Source organism: Mesocricetus auratus, unplaced genomic scaffold (genome assembly GCF_017639785.1).
Source record: "Mesocricetus auratus isolate SY011 unplaced genomic scaffold, BCM_Maur_2.0 Super-Scaffold_4256, whole genome shotgun sequence".
Classification (NCBI taxonomy): domain Eukaryota; kingdom Metazoa; phylum Chordata; class Mammalia; order Rodentia; family Cricetidae; genus Mesocricetus; species Mesocricetus auratus.
Window position 1 is genome coordinate 39,110,814 of NW_024429182.1, and position 20,636 is coordinate 39,131,449.

The 20,636-nt window shown below is 40.3% G+C and overlaps 1 long non-coding RNA gene across 1 annotated transcript; it reads left to right on the forward strand.

Moving 5' to 3' along the window:
* The first annotated feature begins 1,451 nt into the window (after positions 1–1,451).
* Positions 1,452–18,474, forward strand: LOC121134319. The gene is made up of 2 exons (XR_005871400.1): positions 1,452–2,146; positions 17,812–18,474. It is a non-coding gene; the product is annotated as an uncharacterized LOC121134319 (long non-coding RNA).
* The last annotated feature ends 2,162 nt before the right edge of the window (positions 18,475–20,636 follow it).

Here is a 20,636-nt window from a genome sequence, read left to right on the forward strand (position 1 = left end):
TTCCATCATCTGTCTGTCATCTTTTTTTGTCATGATTTTTCTCAGGATCATGGTGGCAGCAAAGATAGATTATTATGTGCATTTTTACTGTTGATCTTTCCCCAAATCTATCTTAAAGCATTTTTTATGCTTTTATTGTTTTATGAGGCCTGGGATAAAGAAGGCATACATGTTAGTCTGAACTAGGGTAACACATTAATACTTTTTAATGTTTCTTGTTACCTATCACTGCAGATATTTAGTATTAGTATTAAAGTACACAGAAATTTTATAATTTCCCCCGTGCTGAGCAATGAATTTGGTAAAATGCTAACAGTTCACGGAAGGTGTTCTGTGCCAGGCCACAACTGTCACATTCTGGTTTTTCAACTTAATCAAAAACAAAGACATTGTGACTAGTCCCTCTGCTTTTACTTTTGAATAAGCCCCAAGAATAAGAAGTCAAACACATTTATTGAGCCTTGTAAATCAGTGATATTAAAAGCAACGCCATCTATTACCATTCAAGGTGTTGGGAGGATGGGATTCAGCTGAAGTTCTTGCCTCTGCCTGTATGGTTCTGGGTTAAAATCCTTGAAGTTGTTAAAAATGAACTTCCCCAATGGTGCTCATCCATGCAGCATTGCTCCTACACACTAAATGCCTTGAACCGAACATTCCTGGATTCATGTTTTTGCTATGGTATAAGATAAGCTAAAGCCGATTAAAATTTCCTGTTTGCCTCTTTACAAAATGCAGCTGTCTATGCTATTTAAATAAAATTTGCTCATATGATGACATAATGCTGGGTGAAAACTGGCTTTAGTTTTGGCACTACTGCTTCTGGGTGTGTGATACTCTGGTTTTCCCGAGGCACTGCATTTTCATATTCAGTGGGTCTCACACTTCCTCACTAACAGTGGGGATAACACCTACATGGGAGGGAGTGACAATAAGTTAATGAGGAACAAATTCTGGCATGCCTCTCTGCTTGGTACAATACTGTGCAAATTTAAACAGCACTTCTACAAATAGTGTTTCAGTTCATTAAAAAGGTGCCTACCGGGCTGAAGTATTTAGTGAGGGCAAAGCACTTCTTTGAACAAACAGCAGCCATGGAGACTCATGCTCTCTGCCTCTCACACAGATCAGAAGGAAGGCACTTAGATCTTTCGTGCACACTTCTGGCTTGGAGATGGTTAAGATTTTGGCCCAATATAGATTCTAATCTTTTCAAAGCCCCCACTGACTCGTTTCCTGATCTCCAAGTTCAGTGTAAGCGAGCTGCTGCATCTGACTGCTCATCTTGTGAGGTTACTGCATTTGGGAGGTTGTTGACATGTGTCTGCCTAAACAGTTGCGTCTCTCAAGGGTGCCGGCAATTTTTTCTTCGAAAATTTTAATTTTCTGTGACGTCAAGGGTCTCAGGCATCTTAATGGATGTTATTCCTGGCCTCTCAGAAGGCAATCCCTCCAAGCTTTCCTTGTCTGTTCTGGGTTTGGATGTCTGACACTGAAGAGATTTAACACTCAACGTCAGTGACAGCTCTTTGGAGGACAAACAGACTCAAAGCCATTCTCAAGGATTCTTCTTTTATTTCTAAAACATCTTTTGACCACTGGAAAGGCTGCTGAACTTGCCTTTTGTTTCTTTCAGTGTGTTCACAGAAGAACTGGACAGGGAAAGGGTATCACAGCCCTAGCTTTTTCTTTTCTTTCTTCTTTTCCTTCTACTTGAAAGACTCCTTTGTTCCACTTCCAGTTTCTGGTCTGGAGAAAGTTACAAAAGATCAAGGGGGAAAGAAAAGACTGGTTACTTCTGTGTTCTCAGCCTGGCAGGCTGTGGCTACACAGGCATTTACAGATTGGGAAAAGCAGATACCAGCCTTATTCCTGTAGCCTAATGGCTTTATCGTGACTACATTAGTGTTGCCAGTGAGTTCTCATGTCAACTGGGAGTGAAGGTTTCACTTGACTTGAGCTGACGCTAGAAACACACAATCCCACAGTTGGCTGGCAGCTGTGGTTGGGTTTAATTAGAGTAAGTGGAAAATGGATCAGCTGTTTTCACTTCTTTTGCTACACAATCTCCAACCTGCTTTTTTATTTATGGAATGTTTTCTCTGGGAGATAAAACTGCAAATCAAGTGAAATGAAGTGAGATGAGGTACGTAGATGCTCAGATTTTATTTATTTATTGATATTGCTTAGTTTTAGGGTTCTTAAGTCTTTTGGTCTTAATTAAAAACTACTCTTTTTCATTTTAATTAATTAACTTATTATGAGGGGGCACACATGTGCCACAGTGTGCACATGAAGACTAGGGGACAGCTTTGGGAGTCACTTTTCTCCTTCTGCCTTGATTACAAATGATTATAGCTTGACCTCCTTGGCTACTTCTGTATTATACAGTCCAGGCTCTGACTGCTTTTGTAGCTGCATGTTGATAAGTATCCCAAACGTAGAAACTAAAATACAGGATCAAGGTGTTCAGTCTGCAAATAACTCTAGTTAAGAGAAAGGACAAGGCAAGTGGGAGACTAGTAGCTAGTAGCTAGGGAAAGCTATTACTGAAGTATTTCACTAATATTCTATGTGAGGTATAATAACTTACTAATATAAATAATACTGGCTTTAATTTAACCCTACAATTCCACATTACACATAGTAAAATTACAAAGTGAGTAGTTTAGATTCATTTACGTTTTTGGTTTGTTTTTAGCTGTTTCCAGAGTGGGTGATTGGTCTTAGGTAAAAGAATGAGCACAATGAGATCAAGAGATTTAGGTCAAGAGATCAGGTGTTCAGCTTTGACAAGATGACTCTAAGTGTCCATGGTCCATTGACTAGACCTGTTCAATGAGAATCTGACATGGCTTTCATTTATTGATGATAAGCCTCTGTTAGATAGGTGAAGGAATCCGTGGGGGGATGATAATGAAGACTCTGGCAAAGAATGAAGCTAGTTAGAAGGGTGGGACTAGGATGAACAGTGAGTGATCTAGAACTCTGAAGAATCTAAACACTGCATTTAATGGTAAACTCTAGGAAAAATACCCTTAAGAAAAAGGAAAGAAGTATTAGATACATCGGCTAACACAAATGCCCAACTGACTTTAAAGACAGTGTCAGCTTGATCCTTTGAAGTGTGAGGATTTCCTGAAGGAGGGGATCATGATGCTCCCCACTTGGGACTTTTGACTCTCAGTACTTCTCAGTAAGAGAAGCCATCACACCGCACGAAGGTTAACACAGATCATTTTTACCAGGGGTGCCAAGTCCCGTGTTTAGTGTTTATAGATACTTTCCTAGAAGAAAGAGAAGTAATTTAAGAGAATGTGGGATCTGGTTCTAATTCCTCAGTTCAATTTTGAGAGTTTATCATGTTATGACCCACTTCTATAAATATGTATGAGGGCACCTCATACAAAGTTTGTACTTTCTGCAAAGTGGAAATCACAATTTCTGACCCATTTTATGGTTAATATTTTGATAGTATTGTCCTCAAACTGGGTGGTAATTATCAATTATCTTAGGCTGCAAGATTGGCTTCTCATTTATTTATTTTTAAAACATTTTTAGTATTTCATGCATCCCTTTTATCTTGCAAATATTTTCTAGTTTCTGACCATCAACCAAATCTGAGTCAACATGAACAGGCCACAAAGAGGGGAAAAGTTTGGTCCCAAAATTCCATGTTTTGCAAGATACTGAAATACCAACTTGCCATAATCTCTGGTGCATTAAAAAAAGAAAAACTAATTAATTTTCATCTGAAAGCCTTGAAGTAAAATGTCTGTTTTTACAGGTGAGAAAGGCCCTCCCCTGTAAGGCATTTATAGAAGGCCTAGAGAAAAGTAGGTGATTCAGTTTACTTTATCAGTGCAGACAAATGATTGATCTAGTGTCAGGAGATGAGAACATCGCATGTGTTCCTCTTCCTCCTAATGAAGTAATCTCGGGGCTGGGTTTTCTTTCTTTTTTTACATTTGTTTTGCTTTGTTGTCATTCCTGACAACTGCTTTGCTTTGCAATTCCAACTCATCTTCCATGACTTCATTCCTTATGCACATCATAGATGATCAGTTAACCAACACTCATTCATTACTATAGTGATGCAACTACCTCCTTCCCCTGAAAAGGATATTGATGATGCTTGTTACAGGTAATTAGCAATCAGCTTGTGTTTCATATTTACCAAGCCATTTGACAGTTTTCCATTATTATATTAACATGCCAGAGGCTAGTTCCTTTATATATAAAAAATGGAGATATATTTAGCTCACAATTTGGGAGTGCAAGGCCATGGTACTGGCCCTGGTAAAGCTTCATGGGAGATGGCATCATGCTGGCATGATGCACTTTAGAAGCAATGGTCACATGACAAAACAGGAAGACATAGTGTGACTCAGAGGTCAGCCATGTTTCTTGTAGTAAGTTCATGTTACTAATTCACTCCACAAACTCCAAATAAATCTTTCAAGGACACAATCCCAAATGCCCCAAGTTCTGCCATCATTTCTTTAGCATCATCATATTGTTGGATATGTTTTTCAAAACACGAACCTTATTGAATATGCTCAAGCTGTGTCTCGACTATAGTATTAAAGGTTAGAGGCAAATAGCTCAATGGTTAAGAAATCTTGCAGAGGTTTCGAGTTCAGTTCCCAGATACCAAGTAGCTCAGAACTGCCTCTGACTCCTCCTCTAGGGGATCTAATCCCCTCGCCCTCCAGGGCAGCTGAATACACACACACACACACACACACACACACACACACACACACACACACACACAGAGAGAGAAACAAAAATAAAGTAAGCAAACAAGAGTCAGAAAGTTTTTCCCCAAGTCTGTTTATGACTGTTGTATTTTCTATGTAATATATAGATCATTAAATAGTACGAAAGCTGAAGAAATATAAATACAAAAAGAAAAAGTCCTATTTTTATGTTAATTAATAAATTTTCGGGTAGAATCTATAAAAGAGAGTACTGTGTAATAAAGCACAAGGAAGACACCATAAAATTAGGAGATATCAAAATATACAGAGCAGTTTATCACCATGTTTCTCACAGCTGACCCTACCTTCTTGTTCCATTAAAAAAAAAAAAGAAAGGAAAAGAAAATTGGAGGCCAGTGGTGATTCTTTATGTGGGAAAGCAGCAGAGTAGAAAGACTCTGGAAGGGATGCCCTGCTACCAAGATGGACTAATGCATTCACAAGGAAGTGATGATGCAAAAATAAGTTTTCTAGATGTACGTTTATAATTTTCCTCACTTTCCCTCTTTGTGAACCGACTCATTCCCAGGCTTCATTGCATCTGCTCATGGGAATTTTGTTCTGAATTGCCAGAGAGTTCAGGACTGGACTTCTCTTAATATCAGCAGGGCTCACTATACTCATGCATACTGTGACTAAGATCCTGAGAACTTCACTTAGCCACGTGTTTGAGGCATTAATATTTGTTAAAGGACAATAGCATTAGTTTCTGGGTTTGAATCCTGTTTCTATTTCTGACTGACACCTCACTGTCACACAACTTTTAATGGTGAAACTTACAATAATAATGATGCTGGCTTCTTAGGCTAAGAAGATCAACTGTTCATTAAAAAAAAAGTGTAGCAACCAGTTATATAGCAGAAATGACAGGTAGGGTATTTTTGTTTTTCTTTTAAAGTATTTTTTAAGGAATTCTATTTCCTCAGTGACTTAATATAATGCTGGACTCTGGAAATTGTTGGATGAAAGAGGTTGAACTTTGTGCCCCTTCTGGAGGTAGCTAAGGCAAATTGGCGAGGACCCAGGAACAATAGGATCCTGTAATTAGATTACACGGTGGCCAGAGGTCAAAATGCAGAAGCAAGCAGAACTTTCAGTCAAGGGTCAATGATCAAGCACAGGCTGAGTTCAGTGCTATTCTCTGGGAAGCCTCCGAGTAATCCTAGGAGAAAAGCAGAATGCTGGAGACCACGAGCCCTGCTCCTGAATCACAGCTGGCCAGAACGGCTCTGTTATCTGCAGCTTACTCTGCACAGCTTGGAGAATGAGCCTCTAAAGCCGAAATCACATCTGTCACTCCTGTCTTCAAACCCCTAGAGAGGCTTAGGCTCCAAACTTCGAGCAAAGGGCCCAGGAATCTTTGCAGTTATCAGAGCCCTCACTGACTCTCCTCCAGTTACCACTGGCCCTCTTGGTACTCTTTTAAAAAATTATTATTATTATTATTATTATAGTTTTGCAATTATTTATTCAAGGGCATGCTACATGTGTGGAGGTTGCAGGACAACTCATGGGAATGAGTTTTCTCTTTCTCCATGTGGGTTCTGGAAGTCAAACTCAGATTGTTAGCCTTGGTTGTGGGTGCCTTTCCCCAACTTGGTCATCTCTCTAACTCCTTATTCTCTCTTCCTTTCTCTTTATGTAAAGATTTATTTTATGGGTGTGGGTGTTTTTGTCTGCATGTATGTCTGTGCACCATGTACGCAGTCCCTGTGGAGGTGGGAGGAGGTCATTGGATCCCTTGGAGCTGGAGTTACTGACGGTTGTGAGCTGCCATGTGGGTTCTGGGAACTGTATTGGGTACTGGGTCTTCTGCAAGAGTAGCAACCAGTCTTAAGGGCTGAGCCATCTTCTGCCCTCTCACTGGTATTTAAAGAAAAAGAGACTTTTACCTTCCTGTCCTGTGTTTCTAGAAGGTCATAACGCCCATAGCTACTTGCCCTTGTCTTAAACTCTTGGTGCCAATCTCACTTCCCCAGTAAAGACCACCTCAGTCCCCACCCACCTCCATTCTCTGCTCAGCTTTCTCCTCTTTTTTATGATATGTGAATTGGTAATTTAGTTTTCTTATCTGCCTATTTGCTAGACAGTAAGTTTTCCGAGGGCAAAGAACCTTAACTATTTTGTTCATTAGTGTGTCTAGGAGTCCGAGACAGTTCTTGGCACATGAATTCATTGAATGACAGAAGGAACAAATGAGCTGAAGAACCAGGATCAGCCCGGACCAAAGACAGCCCGAAGCATTTGTGGCCACTTGTTGAGCACTTGGCAACGGAGGGCAATGAACTGTTCACAACAGCACAGCTTCCGACTTCAGCTAGATTGGCAGTCTCTTCTTTTCCTAAGTTATAGTATTTTCCCAGTGCTTATTGCCTTAGACTTGGGCTTACTCAGGCAAAGAAAGCCAGGGAGCCATGGCTAAGACCTATATGATCCAGATAATAAAAATGTCTTCGCTTCAGTTTTGTGACAAATAGGCAAACACTATTGAAGCCCCTTGCTCCTCCCTCGTTGCTTGTCTCTAGATTGGTTTAATGATTACCTCATGATTCAGCAGTCATTACTTTTCTTTGATTCTTTCAACTCTTGTAATTTCTGACCTTCTACTAGGTAGATTCATTTTTGTTTTTAAATATTCACTGCCACTTCTCTCCTCATGCCCCCAACCCCCAGATTTAAATGCTTCCAGTTTTCATAAAGTGCTAGTGTTCTTTACACATAAATACTAACCATAAAATTATTTAGATTGTTTTGGGGGCCCATACGATCTACCTAGGTCTGACTTACTAGTGTCTAATATAGTTCCACTAACCTTCACTTCCACCTTGAAGCAGGATTTCAAACTCAGTAAATTTATTACAATATGTTCAGCATGCATGTAATCATTGGAGCAGCCCCTCAAAAATCATGGGAAGTAAGTGGTGATAGATTCCTGAATCACGCTTCAGGTCACCTAAAAATTATCAGTATTTTATTAACTGTTGACTCAAGTTCAGAATGCCAGCTATTAACCCCAGCATGCCTTGGAGTCTATGTAGTAGTGAACCCATGTTTCCAGGAGCATGTTGTAACCTTCGCCAGGCAGCTTTACTGCAGAAACTCATCAGTTTCTATAGCATTTGACACACGTGCTATCACCCACAAAACAAGCAAGCTCTACCTGCAGTATCTTCCATGCATAGCAGATATTTAGACACTGTTCAAGGAGACCTTTGTTCTTTTATAAGTGGTATTATTAAGTCATCTTTTGGCTCTATGCCAGAATTTTTTTTTTTGGACAGAGTTTTTCTGTGAAGCTTTGGCTGTCCCGGAACTCATGGTGTAAAGCTGGCTGGCCTTGAACTCAGAGATCCACCTGCCTGCTGGGATTAAAAGGCAAGCACCACTATGACTGTCTCAGATTAATTTTTAAAGGAATAAGAGACAACTCATTTGGTCAGTATTTCTAAGAACTAAGTATAAAAAGGGCATCTGAAAGACTAAAGGCAAATGTCTGATAATGTATCAACAACATTTTTAGCTTTCCTTTATTTTTTTTCACTTCCTTCAAGAAAAGAAAATAGTATGAAGTAAAAGTTCACAGAGTCAAGTTCTTATAGTCAAATCAAATGGAAATGTCCATTGTTTTGACGAGGGTTTGACAAACTATGGCCCTTGGACAAAACCTTTTTACTTACTACCTTTGAGTACCTCTACACAAGGACAGTGGTGAGCAATCTCAGTGGAACTAGAGATAACAATACCGAAGAATTTACTACTGGCTCTTTATGGGAAAATGCCTTGACTGCCAGCTGGATTCCCAGCAAGTTATTCTAAATTATTCTAATTAATTTTATATGAAATGAAGAAGTGATACAACCATGTGATCTTACTATCTGTGAAATACATAAGGGATATTTCTCAGTTGGACTGTTCGCAAAATAAATCCAGGAACCCAATGCTATGAGAAGCACCAAGTCATTGTTAGCCTGTAAACCTGCATGCAGAATTATTAAATGGGCCTGAATGTATAGTTACCATCTCTGTAGGGACAGAGGAGGTAGATAGCCATAGGAAGAACTCTTTTTTTTACTAATGTATTTTTATTTCTTGAGAGTATAATTTTTTTGTCTGCATATGTGTCTGTGTACCACATGAGCGCCTGTGTCCCTGGAAGCCAGAAGAGAACATTGCGCCCCTGTGGGACTTGAGTTAAAGGTGGTTGTGAGCTGCCATGTGGATGTTGGGAATCAAACCTTAATCACTGAGCAATCTCTCCAGCCCAGAGAAGTCTTCTCAAAGGATGCGTTCATCAGACAGTGGGCAAGACATCTACCAAGATGCAGAAATGATGGTATAACTTCAGGTTTTATACTAAAGTCTTAGTTAGGGTTGCTGTTGCTGTGATGAAACACCATGAACAAGAAGCAAGTTGGAAAAAAAAGGTTTATCGAGCTTATACTTCCACAATGTAGTCTATCACTGGAGGAAGCCAGGACAGGAACTCAAACAGGGCAGGACCCTGGAGGCAGGAGCTGATGCAGAGGTCATGCTGCTTACTGGCTTACCCCAAGTGGCTTGCTTAGCCTTATTTTTTGGGAACCACCTACAATGGGTTGGGCTCTCTCCCATGAATCACTAATTAAGAAAATGCTCGATCCTATGGTAGACTGATTCCCGTTGTCCTGAGGAATCTCCATACTGATTTCTAAAGTGGCTGTATGAGTTGACACTCTCACCAGCAATAGAGGAGTGTTCCCCTTTCTCCACATCCTCTCCAGCATAAACTGTCATTGGTGTTTTTGATTTTAGCCGTTCTGACAGGAGTAAGATGGTATCTCAGAGTTGTTTTGATTTGCATTTCCTGGATGGCTAAGGGAGTTGAGCACTTTCTTAAGTGTCTATCAGCCATTTTAGACTCCTTTATTGAGAATTCTCTATTTAGTCCTGTATCCCACTTTTTAATTGGATCCTTTGGTGCTTTGGAGACTTGCTTCTTGAGTTCTTTGTAAATTTTGGAGATCAGCCCTCTGTCAGATGTGGGGTTAGTGAATATCTTTTCCCATTCTGTGGGCTGTCTTTTTGTCTTGTTGACTGTGTCTTTTGCCTTACAGAAGCTTCTCAGTTTCAGAAGATCCCATTTATTAATTGTCGATCTTAGTGTCTATGCTACCAGTGTTATGTTCAGGAAGCAGTCTCCCGTACAAATTCATTCAAGAGTACCTCCCACTTTCTCTTCTAAGAGGTTCAGTGTGGCTGGATTTATGTTGAGGTCTTTGATGCATTTGAACTTAACTTTTGTACATAGAGATAGACATGGATCTATCTGCATTCTTCTACATGCCAGCATCTAGTTATGCCAGCACCATTTGTGGAATATGCTTTCAAAAAAGAAAGCATTCTATAATTTTAGCTTCTTTGTCAAAACTCAGGTGTTCGTAGGTATGTGGGTTAATATCAGGGTTTTCAATTTGATTCCCTTGATCAACCTGTCTATTTTTGTGCCAATACCAAACTGTTTTCAGGATTACAGCTCTATAAAAAAGCTTGAAGTCAGGGAAGGTGATGCTTCCAGAAGTTCCTTTATTGTACAGGGATGTTTTTGCTATCCTGGGTCTTTTTTTCATATAAAGTTGATTATTGTTCTTTCAAGGTCTTTGAAGAATTGTGGCATATATACAAAAGATGTGCATTCATACAACAGTGATATCTGTTCCACTTTGTTCATAGCAGCATTATTTGTAATAGCCAGAACCTGGAAGCAACCTAGATGCCACTCAACTGAAGAATGGATAGAGAAAATGTGGTACATTTACACAATGGAATACTGCTCAGTTAAAAAAAACAAAAAACAAAAAACAAAGGAATCTTGAAATTTGCAGGCAAATGGATGGCACTAGAAGAAATCATCCTGAGGGAGGTAACCCAGTCACAAAAAGTCACACAAAGACCATGTTTTGGTATGTAGTCACTCATAGATGCATTTTAGACTTGAAGCAGGGAGTGCCAGCCTACAATCCCACTGCCAGTGAGTCTGGGAAACAGAGAGGACTCTAAGAGAGATATGCATGCTACCCCAGAGAAGGGAAATGGGACAGGATCTCCTGAGCAGATTGGGAGCATGGGGGGAGGTGAGAGGGAGCTGGGAGAAAGACAGGGGGGGAAGGGGAGGGGAGAGGAGGACATGGGGGAGCTGGAAGATTGAGTTGGGGGAAGAATAGAGGAGAGCAGGATGAGAGGTACCATAATAGAGGGAGTCATTATAGGTTTGAGGAGAGATCTGGCATTAGTGAGATTTCCAGAGATCTACAAGGATGACACCAACTGGCAATCTAACTTACCTTATATGACGACTACCTTATATGCCATCCTAGAGCCTTCATCCAGTAGCTGATGGAAGCAGAGGCAGACACCCACAGCTAAACACTGAGCTAAACTTCTGGAACCTAGTTGCAGAGAGGGAGGAGTGATGGACAAGGGGGTCAAGACCAGGTTGGTGAAACCTACAGAAACAGCTGACCTGAACAAGGGCAGCTCATGGATCCCAGACTGATAGCTGAGAGGCCAGCATGGGACTGATTCAGACCCCCTGAACGTGCATGCCAGTGATGAAGCCTCGACAATCTGTGGGGCCTCAGATAGTAATTTATCCCTGGTTTATGGGCTTTGGAGATTCCCCCATGGAGGGCCTTACCATCCCTGGGAGCGGAGTGGGGATTGGGGGAGGGTTGGGGGGCTAGTGGGGGATAGGGACAGAGGGAAAGGAGAGGGAGCTAGGATTGACATGTGAAGTAAGCTTGTTTCTAATTTAAATAAAAAGAAACAAAAATGAACCCCCTCCCCAAAAACAAACAAACAAAAAAAGAAATGCTCTATAGGCTTGCCTGAAGCCCAACCTTTTGGAGTCATTTTCTCAATCGAGATTTCCTCCTCTCAGATGACTATAGTTTGTGTCAAGTGGTCATCAGTCTAGCCAGCACAACTATTATACAGAGGAGAAGTCAGCTTCATTAATATTTAATGTACAAATTGACACTAGTTTCTGCACAAATGTACTATCAGGCAAGTTATTTGAAAAACCTCAAAGAAAGAGCAGAAATCATATAGTTTCCAATTATCAGGTGTGGAATTCTTTTTTTTTTTTTTTTTTTTTTTTTTTTTGGTTTTTATCAAGACAGGGTTTCTCTGTGTTGTTTTTGGAGGCTGTCCTGGAATTCCCTCTGTAGACCAGCCTGGCCTCGGACTCACAGAGATCCGCCTGCCTTTGCCTCAGGAGTGCTGGGATAAAGGCGTGAGCCACCAATGCCCGGCTGGTGTGGAATTCGTACTGTCTTGATTTCAGTGTGTTGACTGTTGGAACTCCCGCATTATGCTGACCCCGCACCCCTGACGAAGGGTGAGGTATGCACAGTGGCTTGGCCGTGTCATCACTGCATCACTCTCGGGGGACTCAGTGCACATGCTCGGCTCCCCCTTTTAAACTCCGCGCCATCTTTCCTTTCTTCTCTCTGTCCTCCTGCTCTGCTCTTACCCCCCATTGTCTCTCTTGTGTCTCTTTCTCCCCCTCTCGATCTTCCGCCGCTGGAAGAAACTGTGGTTAAGATGCTCTCCGTGGCTTGTGCTCCATCCATCCCACCAGTCCCAGTTTCCATCTCTCGAGGCCTTTTTGCCTTTTCCTTGTTTTCTAATTATTCAACTTTTACAAAAGAACAACATTGACTCTCACTGAAGTTTGCATGTACTTAGTTACATGGTTTGGGGAATTCATTGTCTACTTCACTGAATGCACTACAAACACTCCCCTAAACTATCTCAGGTTAAATAGTTTATGCACTGCTTAATCATAAAAAAAAGGGTGGAGGCAGTATTTCTTATCACTCTTTGGTTCTCAGCTGTGAAGGAAGGCTAAAACATAGAGTATAAATTTTAGTGAATTGTTGAATGGTCACAATAATTATCCGTGAAATGGATTCACATCTTCTGTTATTGTAGACTTTGCCCTGGTTGGATATTTTGTTTAATTTCAGTAATTTTTGCATAATTAGAAAGATTTCAAAAGAGCACCATTGTTTGCAGATAAATCCCTTTCTGTTCACATTCCTGTATCATCAGGAACTTTTTAGCTGTGACAATTGTTAAAGTTAAGAACAGAAATAATGAGCTTAATGGCAGACTGAATCACAAGGATTTAAATATATAACTAAATATAATAAATATATAGTGTTTGCATAAGTTTTAATAATGCTAATGAACTTTGAAAGTAAAAATAGTGAATGTCTATTTTTGGGGGGCTAGTAAAGGAGCTTGCCACCAAGTCTTACTATCTGAGGGTCTCAGATGGTGAAAGAGACAACAGATCCTGTAGTTGTCATCTACCTCCATATGCACTATGACAAGCCCATGCACGCACATGTACACTATTATGCATGACTTTATTTTCTGAGGTTTTAGCCATTCACAGTGAATTCATTCTGAAAACACTAAATAAAAATGTTCCTGTGTGTTAGTTTTGTGGCCTTCTGAGTATCACAGAAGGATCTCATGCCATTCCATTTGCACTGCCAAGCTTGCCCATCACCTCCAGCCTAGCGGATTGCTGTTCGTATGCCACCAGCCTGTTTCTTCCATAGTAGCCGTCCCAGGCACCAGATCATCTGGCATCACAGTTCTCCTGCCTAAGGAGCCATTGTGCAGTAGCCAAACACGGTGGCATGTTGCCTGTGTCATTCTCCTCTTGTCATCTTGTCCCAAAGGCTCAAGCCACTCATCATTACAGGGGATGATAAAATAGTACAGTATAATAAGATGTTTTTAAGATGTGGACTACATTCGTGTGAACTTTTGAATAATCTTCCCTTATATTTGTTCTGTAAGTTGTGAATTTCTCATTGTGCCTCATTTATAAATTAAACTTTATGATAGTCATGCTATATCATCAGAAAAACATATCCTATATGTTTTGGAATTATTGTGGTCTCAGGAGCCCTTCCAACAAGGGAACCTATTGTATTTCATATTTTCAACTCTAAAAAGTCATTATTATTCAGATATTTTCTCTAATCCGGTAGCAATCATGATCTCCCACGGCACAACTGGTGACCAGTGCTTTCTTTCATCCTTCGACAGCTCGAGTTAGTACTTGACATCAGGGAATTTTTGTTTTTTTCTCTGTCGATTTTTGCCTTTTTTCCCCCCTCTGTCAATTTTTGCCTAACCACAGAGATTTTTCCCTTTGAACTGGTTTAAGAAGAAAATCTCTGAGGCAATCTTTGCTACTGGATTGTCCAGAAAGCCTGGCTTCTTATAAGCTTTCTCTTGACTCCGGGAAGCCAGTCTCAAACGCAAACTTCACAGACTTTACGGGGTTCCACAAATGTCAAAATGCCTTTCACTCCCTCTTGTCCAGCAGCAAACTGGTGCCAATGATCATTAGAGTTCATGAAGACAGGCTGCCACTTGAGACATGCTTGGGGGCAATGGGGGGGCGCAGAGGAGAAGGGCTGTACCTCTCATGCTTGCACTGTCTGTAGTCCTGTAAGGGTTCAGGGTTCGAAGGAAACTGGCTTGGAGTCCTCATACGCTGAGAATGCATATTTTATAGAGGAATTCATAAAAACTGCTTCTGATGTGGGCTGAACTCTGATGCAGTCTCATGACTAAGGACGCATTTTTCCCTTTAAGCAAAAGTTTAATCATGTCAGTTTTATACAGACAATTAATAGCTCAAGGGAATTTAGAGTAAAAAGTTTTTTAGGCTTTTTTGAGATGGCTTAGATTTGGAACAATTTTAGAAATAAGAAATCATTAATTTGTGTCATAATACATTTTGCGTGGGGATGAAGAGGATGGGAGCCTTAAATGTACAAATCTGGTACAATGTACATGGAATTTCATTATATTAGTCAGTAAATATCAGGCAGTCAAGAGTAGCTACAAAATCACACATATTCTATTTGTATTTCAGCTATGTAAAAGAGTTATTTTATTTATGCTTATAGTGTGCCAGGCATATACTAAGTCTTTGCATAATCCTCTGAATAGTTCTCAAAAAAACTTGTTTTAATCTGTACACATCTGAGGACTCTTCCAATCCTCATTAGTAGCTGTCCTTCTTGAGTTGGAAGGTGTCCCTTGAAGAAAAACCTACAAGAATCTCATGGTTTAATTTAAAATTAAACCTGATATCGCAGTTATTTTTCTCATATTGTACAAAATTGACGAGAGCAATTTATGGAGGGAATAATTGATTTTGACTCGTGGTTTGTGAGGATGCAGGCAGAGGTACACGGCAGCTGGATGATGAGTTGGCTGACAACATTGTATCTGCAGTCATAAAGCAGAGAAATGCATCCTGATGCTCAACTCACTTGTTTTCTCCTTTGTATCCAGATTGGGACCCCCACCCTTAGAGGCATGTTTCTGCGGTGATTCTAAATGAAGGTTAAATTGACAAGGTTAACCATTATACCTGGCTTCATAGCCATGCTGCAAGCCTTTATACTCATGTTTGTCATCTTTTCCTGCTCCAATTATAGGCAAATATTTTTCAATGACTATAGGTTGCTGTGGAACAATCTTTTCGTACACTATAAATACATATTACTCTCTTTGACTAATAAAGAGGTGACTGGCCTATAGTTGGGCAGGAGGAGGATAGTTGGGAAAACCAGATTAATAAGATGCTTGGAAGAAGAAGGGTGGAGTCATGGGAGTGAGAGGAGTTGCCAGCCGAATGCATGAGGAGCAGGAGATGAATGTGCCATGCTATTAAAGGTACTGCCATGTGGCAAAGGGTAAATAAGGAGTATGGGTTAATTAAAAATGTAAGAGCTAGATAGTAATAAGCCTGAGCTATTGGCCAAACATTTGTGATTAATATTAAGCCACTGAGTGGCTATTTGAAAGCTGTTGGCACGGGAAAACTCTGCCTACAATAGATTGAGTTAAATTATGACCTGTTCAGTGGTAATAAGAGATGAATGTGATAAACTGATCAGTGCTTCCTACTAGATCTCTTTCTCCACCTAGCAAGTCTTGATGTCCTGCTTTGATCAAATTACAGAGTAACACTGTCTGACAAGCTCTACAGGGGTAGCATCCCCTGGTATTGGACAGTGATAGGAAGATGAAGGGAAGTTATGGGATTGCTGTGTAAATGAGACATCCAGTACAAGCTGGAACTCTTATCTTAGAGGGACACTGAAAATAGAGTCCACTGGATGTTGGAGAGCTAGGAAGGATGAAGATGAGATACTGCTCTCTTGAATAAGGGAAAGAAGGAAGTTCACACATATTCTGGTAGGGTGACTGGAGAAAACAGGAAAATCATTCCTATGCAATAAAACCATGCCAAGTTCTTTATGGAATTCCTGGGTTAGTCCTATGGTGTTCTGTGTTCCCACAGCTCACAGTTAATATAAGCCTTTTTTTTTAACATTGCATTCCTTGGGCAGTAGAACTCAGGTAGCTTGTGAAAGTGCAGAAGTGTCAGATTTGTGGGTTTCCCTTATTAGCTAATGATTCAATAATGGATTAAGTATCAACTTATTTATGAAGCCCCTAATATGAACATAATGGCCTATGTGATGTAAAGTACCACTCTTGGTGACAGACACCATTTCATGTCCCTTTACTTTTTCCTATGGAAATAAGACTTGCATAGCATCATCAGTCACCACACTTCTGCTTTCCCACACTCTTCTTTTGGATCATCATCATTGTCTATGGGTGAATATAGCAAAACATGTCAGAATTCCAGCCTCGAGGCCCTAGTCATGGGAAATCTAGGTTTACTGCTGCCTTTCCACTTTGGATCTTCTGCAGTCACTGGTTTTCTCCTGTTGGCTCTGTCCTCTCTGCTGTTTTCTGTTGAGTAGCACAGACTTTGAAGGAAAGCATAAGAGAGGGTAAAGCAGCCTGTTCTCTGATGAGGAAGAATGCTTTGTTCAGTACTCAAAGCTACCATGACTCATCCACTCAAGCCTGCTCAGCCATGGTTCCAGAGGGCAATGGTTCTCAGCCTGTGGATCACAACCCCTTTGGAGGGCAAATGACCATTTAAGGGGAGTCACCTAAGACCATTGTAAAACACAGATATTTACATTATGATTTATAGCAGTAGCAACATAGTTAGGAAGTAGCAACAAAAATAATTTTATGGTTGGGAATCACCACAACATGAGGAACTGTATTAAAGTTCATAGCATTAGGAAAGTTGAGAACCACTGTTATAGGGCAATTGCCAAACCAGAATATATCCAGGTATTTTCCATTTTTCTGTATCATTCCCTCTTGTAAAGAAAAAGTTTGTTTTCTCCAGTAGGGTCTCATGGGTCATATTAACCACACTTCAGGGGAGGCCCCATGCCCAATAGTAGATGGCCAATATAGACAACTCTCAAGTGTATTTTTGTGTCTCACACAGTCTTTTTTGGGTATTTTTGTCTCATTAGCTTCTTGATTATATAATGTGGTTTCAGAATTTGTGTTTCTGTATATATCTGTATGAGTTTCTTCCTTCCTTTCTTTTTGTTTTCTTACCATTTTTTTAAAAGACAGAGATCAAAAAGAGCACAGAGTTGTAGAGTAGGAGAGTTGGGGAGGATCTGGGAAGAGATAAGGGAGGGGAAACATAAGAATATGTTGTATGAAAAACTTTTAATTAAAATTTAATGAACAAATAAATAAAGAAGTGAGTCTTCTTAACTTGGCTATATTTCAACAAGACCCACCTACACATGGTTAGGAGAAAGGATTTTTATTTTCTTGGGTATAAAAGACATGAAAGTCTAAAATAATGAGCGTCTTTCCACTTTTCCTTTCTTAGGGCATGGGGTAGAATGTCTTATATTCCTCCTTGATATGTTATCTACTTCACACCTAGGAGAAATTCTAATATAGGATAAAAATTTCAACACCCAAGGACTTACCAGCTCCAGGCTGGTCTGCTACATTAAAGATGCATAGAATGAGACTTGGGGTTTATTAATTGTTCTGTAACAAAGCAAAGAGTGCCCTTTTATATTATAATCTAAATATAAAATCCCATGTTTTATTATTTACTTTTCAGCTTTTAAATGTCCAGAAAGGTTGTCTAGAGGAAGCACTGCCAAGGACCTCATTAGGTGACACCGGAGGAAGCCAAACCCACTGTTCTCCATTGAAAGCAGGCAGCCTTTCGCAACTCTTTGATATCCTGTCACTGTGGTGATTTGGCAGTAATCTTGGCAGGATGAATGGAGTGGAGGTGGAAAAAAAATCTCCTTTGTGTGGTGACACTTGGCTGGAATTGCTCCACAGAATTTTATGCCTGGAACTAAATGAAATTGTCCACCATTATGCTAATAGGCATGGCCACTCAGTAAAGCATTTCTGGAGAACCTTGGGCTGATCTCACTTTTGCCCTGTGTCCAGAAGTCTTCCAGGAATAACAGGTAATGATTGCTCTGGAATGATCTGAGGCCCTTCTCTGCCTACTGGTCTCAGTTGGGAGTGTCAAATAACGGTGATGCTCATTAGTCACGATCTGAATATTCTCCTTTCAGGGACATTGCCTGTAGATGGGTAAGTTCATTTCCTCTCTGCTTCCTTTGAGTCTAGCATTACAAAGGGTGTGGTGTTCCCTGTCAAGTTCCAACACCTGCTTTGCAACAACACTCCCCATGCTATTGTCTGCTGTGATTCAAGCCTCAATGTTAACACTAATTTACTGAATAAAACTATTTCATCTCCACATTGTCAACTGAAACTCACTGAAACATGTATGTCATATAGACTACCTCAACCCAAAGTTCTTAGTCTGAAGTTGACCTTTAAAACAAGCAAGCAAGCAAACAGCATGCAGTTCTAGATCCATGCCTCAGCCTCAGAAAATTAGGACTGAAAATCTGCCAGTGCTCATGGATTGTTGTTTTTGAAGAGGCCTGGGGTTTGGTACCCAGCACTCACATGACAGACCACAGCCTTATTTAACTCTGGTTCCGGAGGATTTGATACCCTCTTTCGACCTCCACAGGGCACTGTATGCAGGTGATGTGCATACATACATGTGTTGGGACATGTCCTTCTGTAGGCTGTGAATATATGTTTTTCTTACTGGTTGATGAATAAAGCTGTTTTGGCCAATGGGCAGGCAGAATTTAGCTAGGCAGGAATTCCAAACAAAGAGTCAGGGAAAGAAAGATGAAAAAGAGACGCCATGAGGAGCTGGAGAGTCAAGAGACCCAGGCATCACTGCTAAGCAAAGACAACATGAAGATATACAGGTTAACAGAATGGGTTATAATCAAGAGAGAGCTAGCCAGTAAGAAGTCTACACCATTAACAAAACAATTGTAATTGATATTAAGTCTCAGAGTGGTTATTACATTATGTGGCTGCGGGACCCAATGGATGGAGAGAAAACTGGTTCAGTGGGACTGAGATAGATGGAGAAAATCTCTTTTTACATATGTGCAAGTAAAACACTCAACCACATAAAATAAAAATAAATAAATGAAAGAAAACTGTGTCTTCATAGTGTTCCATGTACTTTTTTTTTTGTGATGATGTTCTGACTTTTACCTGGTTATCAGGCATTAATTGTTTATACAAACAAAACAAAATAGAACACCTTCATACACACACACACACACACACACACACACACACACACTCCTGTTGGTTTTTTCCTTAACATACTTTTAAAGTAAGCTATGTTTTCATGGTGGGGGGCTGGTGTCTGAGAGATAACTTAATGAGCACTCACACACTGTTCTTCCAGACGATGTGAGTGCAGTTTCCAGTATTCTCTGCCTGCGGCTTTCAACCTGCCATGACTACAGCACCAGGGAAACTGATGGATCCTTCTGGCTTCTGTGGGTATTCCCACACATGTGGCAGACTCTTAAACACACACACACACATACACAAACACACACACACACATGCCACATACATACGTGCACCTGTACACATACACATGAATAAGCAAAATAATAAACCATAGAAACAAAACAACAACAACAACAACAATGAAACCCTTTGTGTTAGAAGGAACCTAATGCGAAAAACAGGATGGGTGTGAGTCGACACATACGATACATGCTCTGCCCTAAAGGAATTCATTTACAACACATTTAAGGTTCATTGATGTTTCTGGATTCCACAGAGCACAGGTGCTAGTGCGTGCTGAGTACACATGGCTGGAGCTGAACAGGAAGCAGTTCAATCTCAGGTGGGAGGGGGAAGCAGGAGGCGGGGGGGAGCAGGAAAGCACATAAGCAACCTAGGAGCTTGGTTAGATCATGACAGGTGGCTGTTGATTAGGACAGGCGTATAACTCACCTGGGTGCCATAGTGGAAATGTCATGCCTTATTTTAGAAGGAAATTAGATTCAGGCTGGCAGACATACTTTCAGGACAAAATGATATTCTAGTAACATATTTCAATTGTGCCCCTTACTAACCAGAGCAATTTTTCCGGTTTTCTTTTGACAAAGATTAAGATAAAAATAAAATGATACCAAAACAAAGAAGGTTAGTGAAAAATTGTATAAACCATGGGACATGTGTCCTCCCATAAATTTTGTAAAATGCTATTTAAGAAAATAAGTTAAAATTTTAATTAGGGATAGACAAACCTATAAATCCCCGATGGTGGCAGTGAGGACTCAGTAAAGTCACAGAGAGATGTATCTGGATCTTAGTGATAGTTGCATAACTGCATAAGCTAATGAAGATCATGGACTGAACACTCACAATGTGTGAGCTTTATAATATAAGCTTTACCTCACAAAGTTCATTTTGAAAATTAGTCAGCTACAGCTTCATGCCATTGAATTTATAAATAAGTGCTTAGAAATGGCTCAGAAGCATAGCCAAAAACAATAGATCATCATTGGACTACATTAGGAA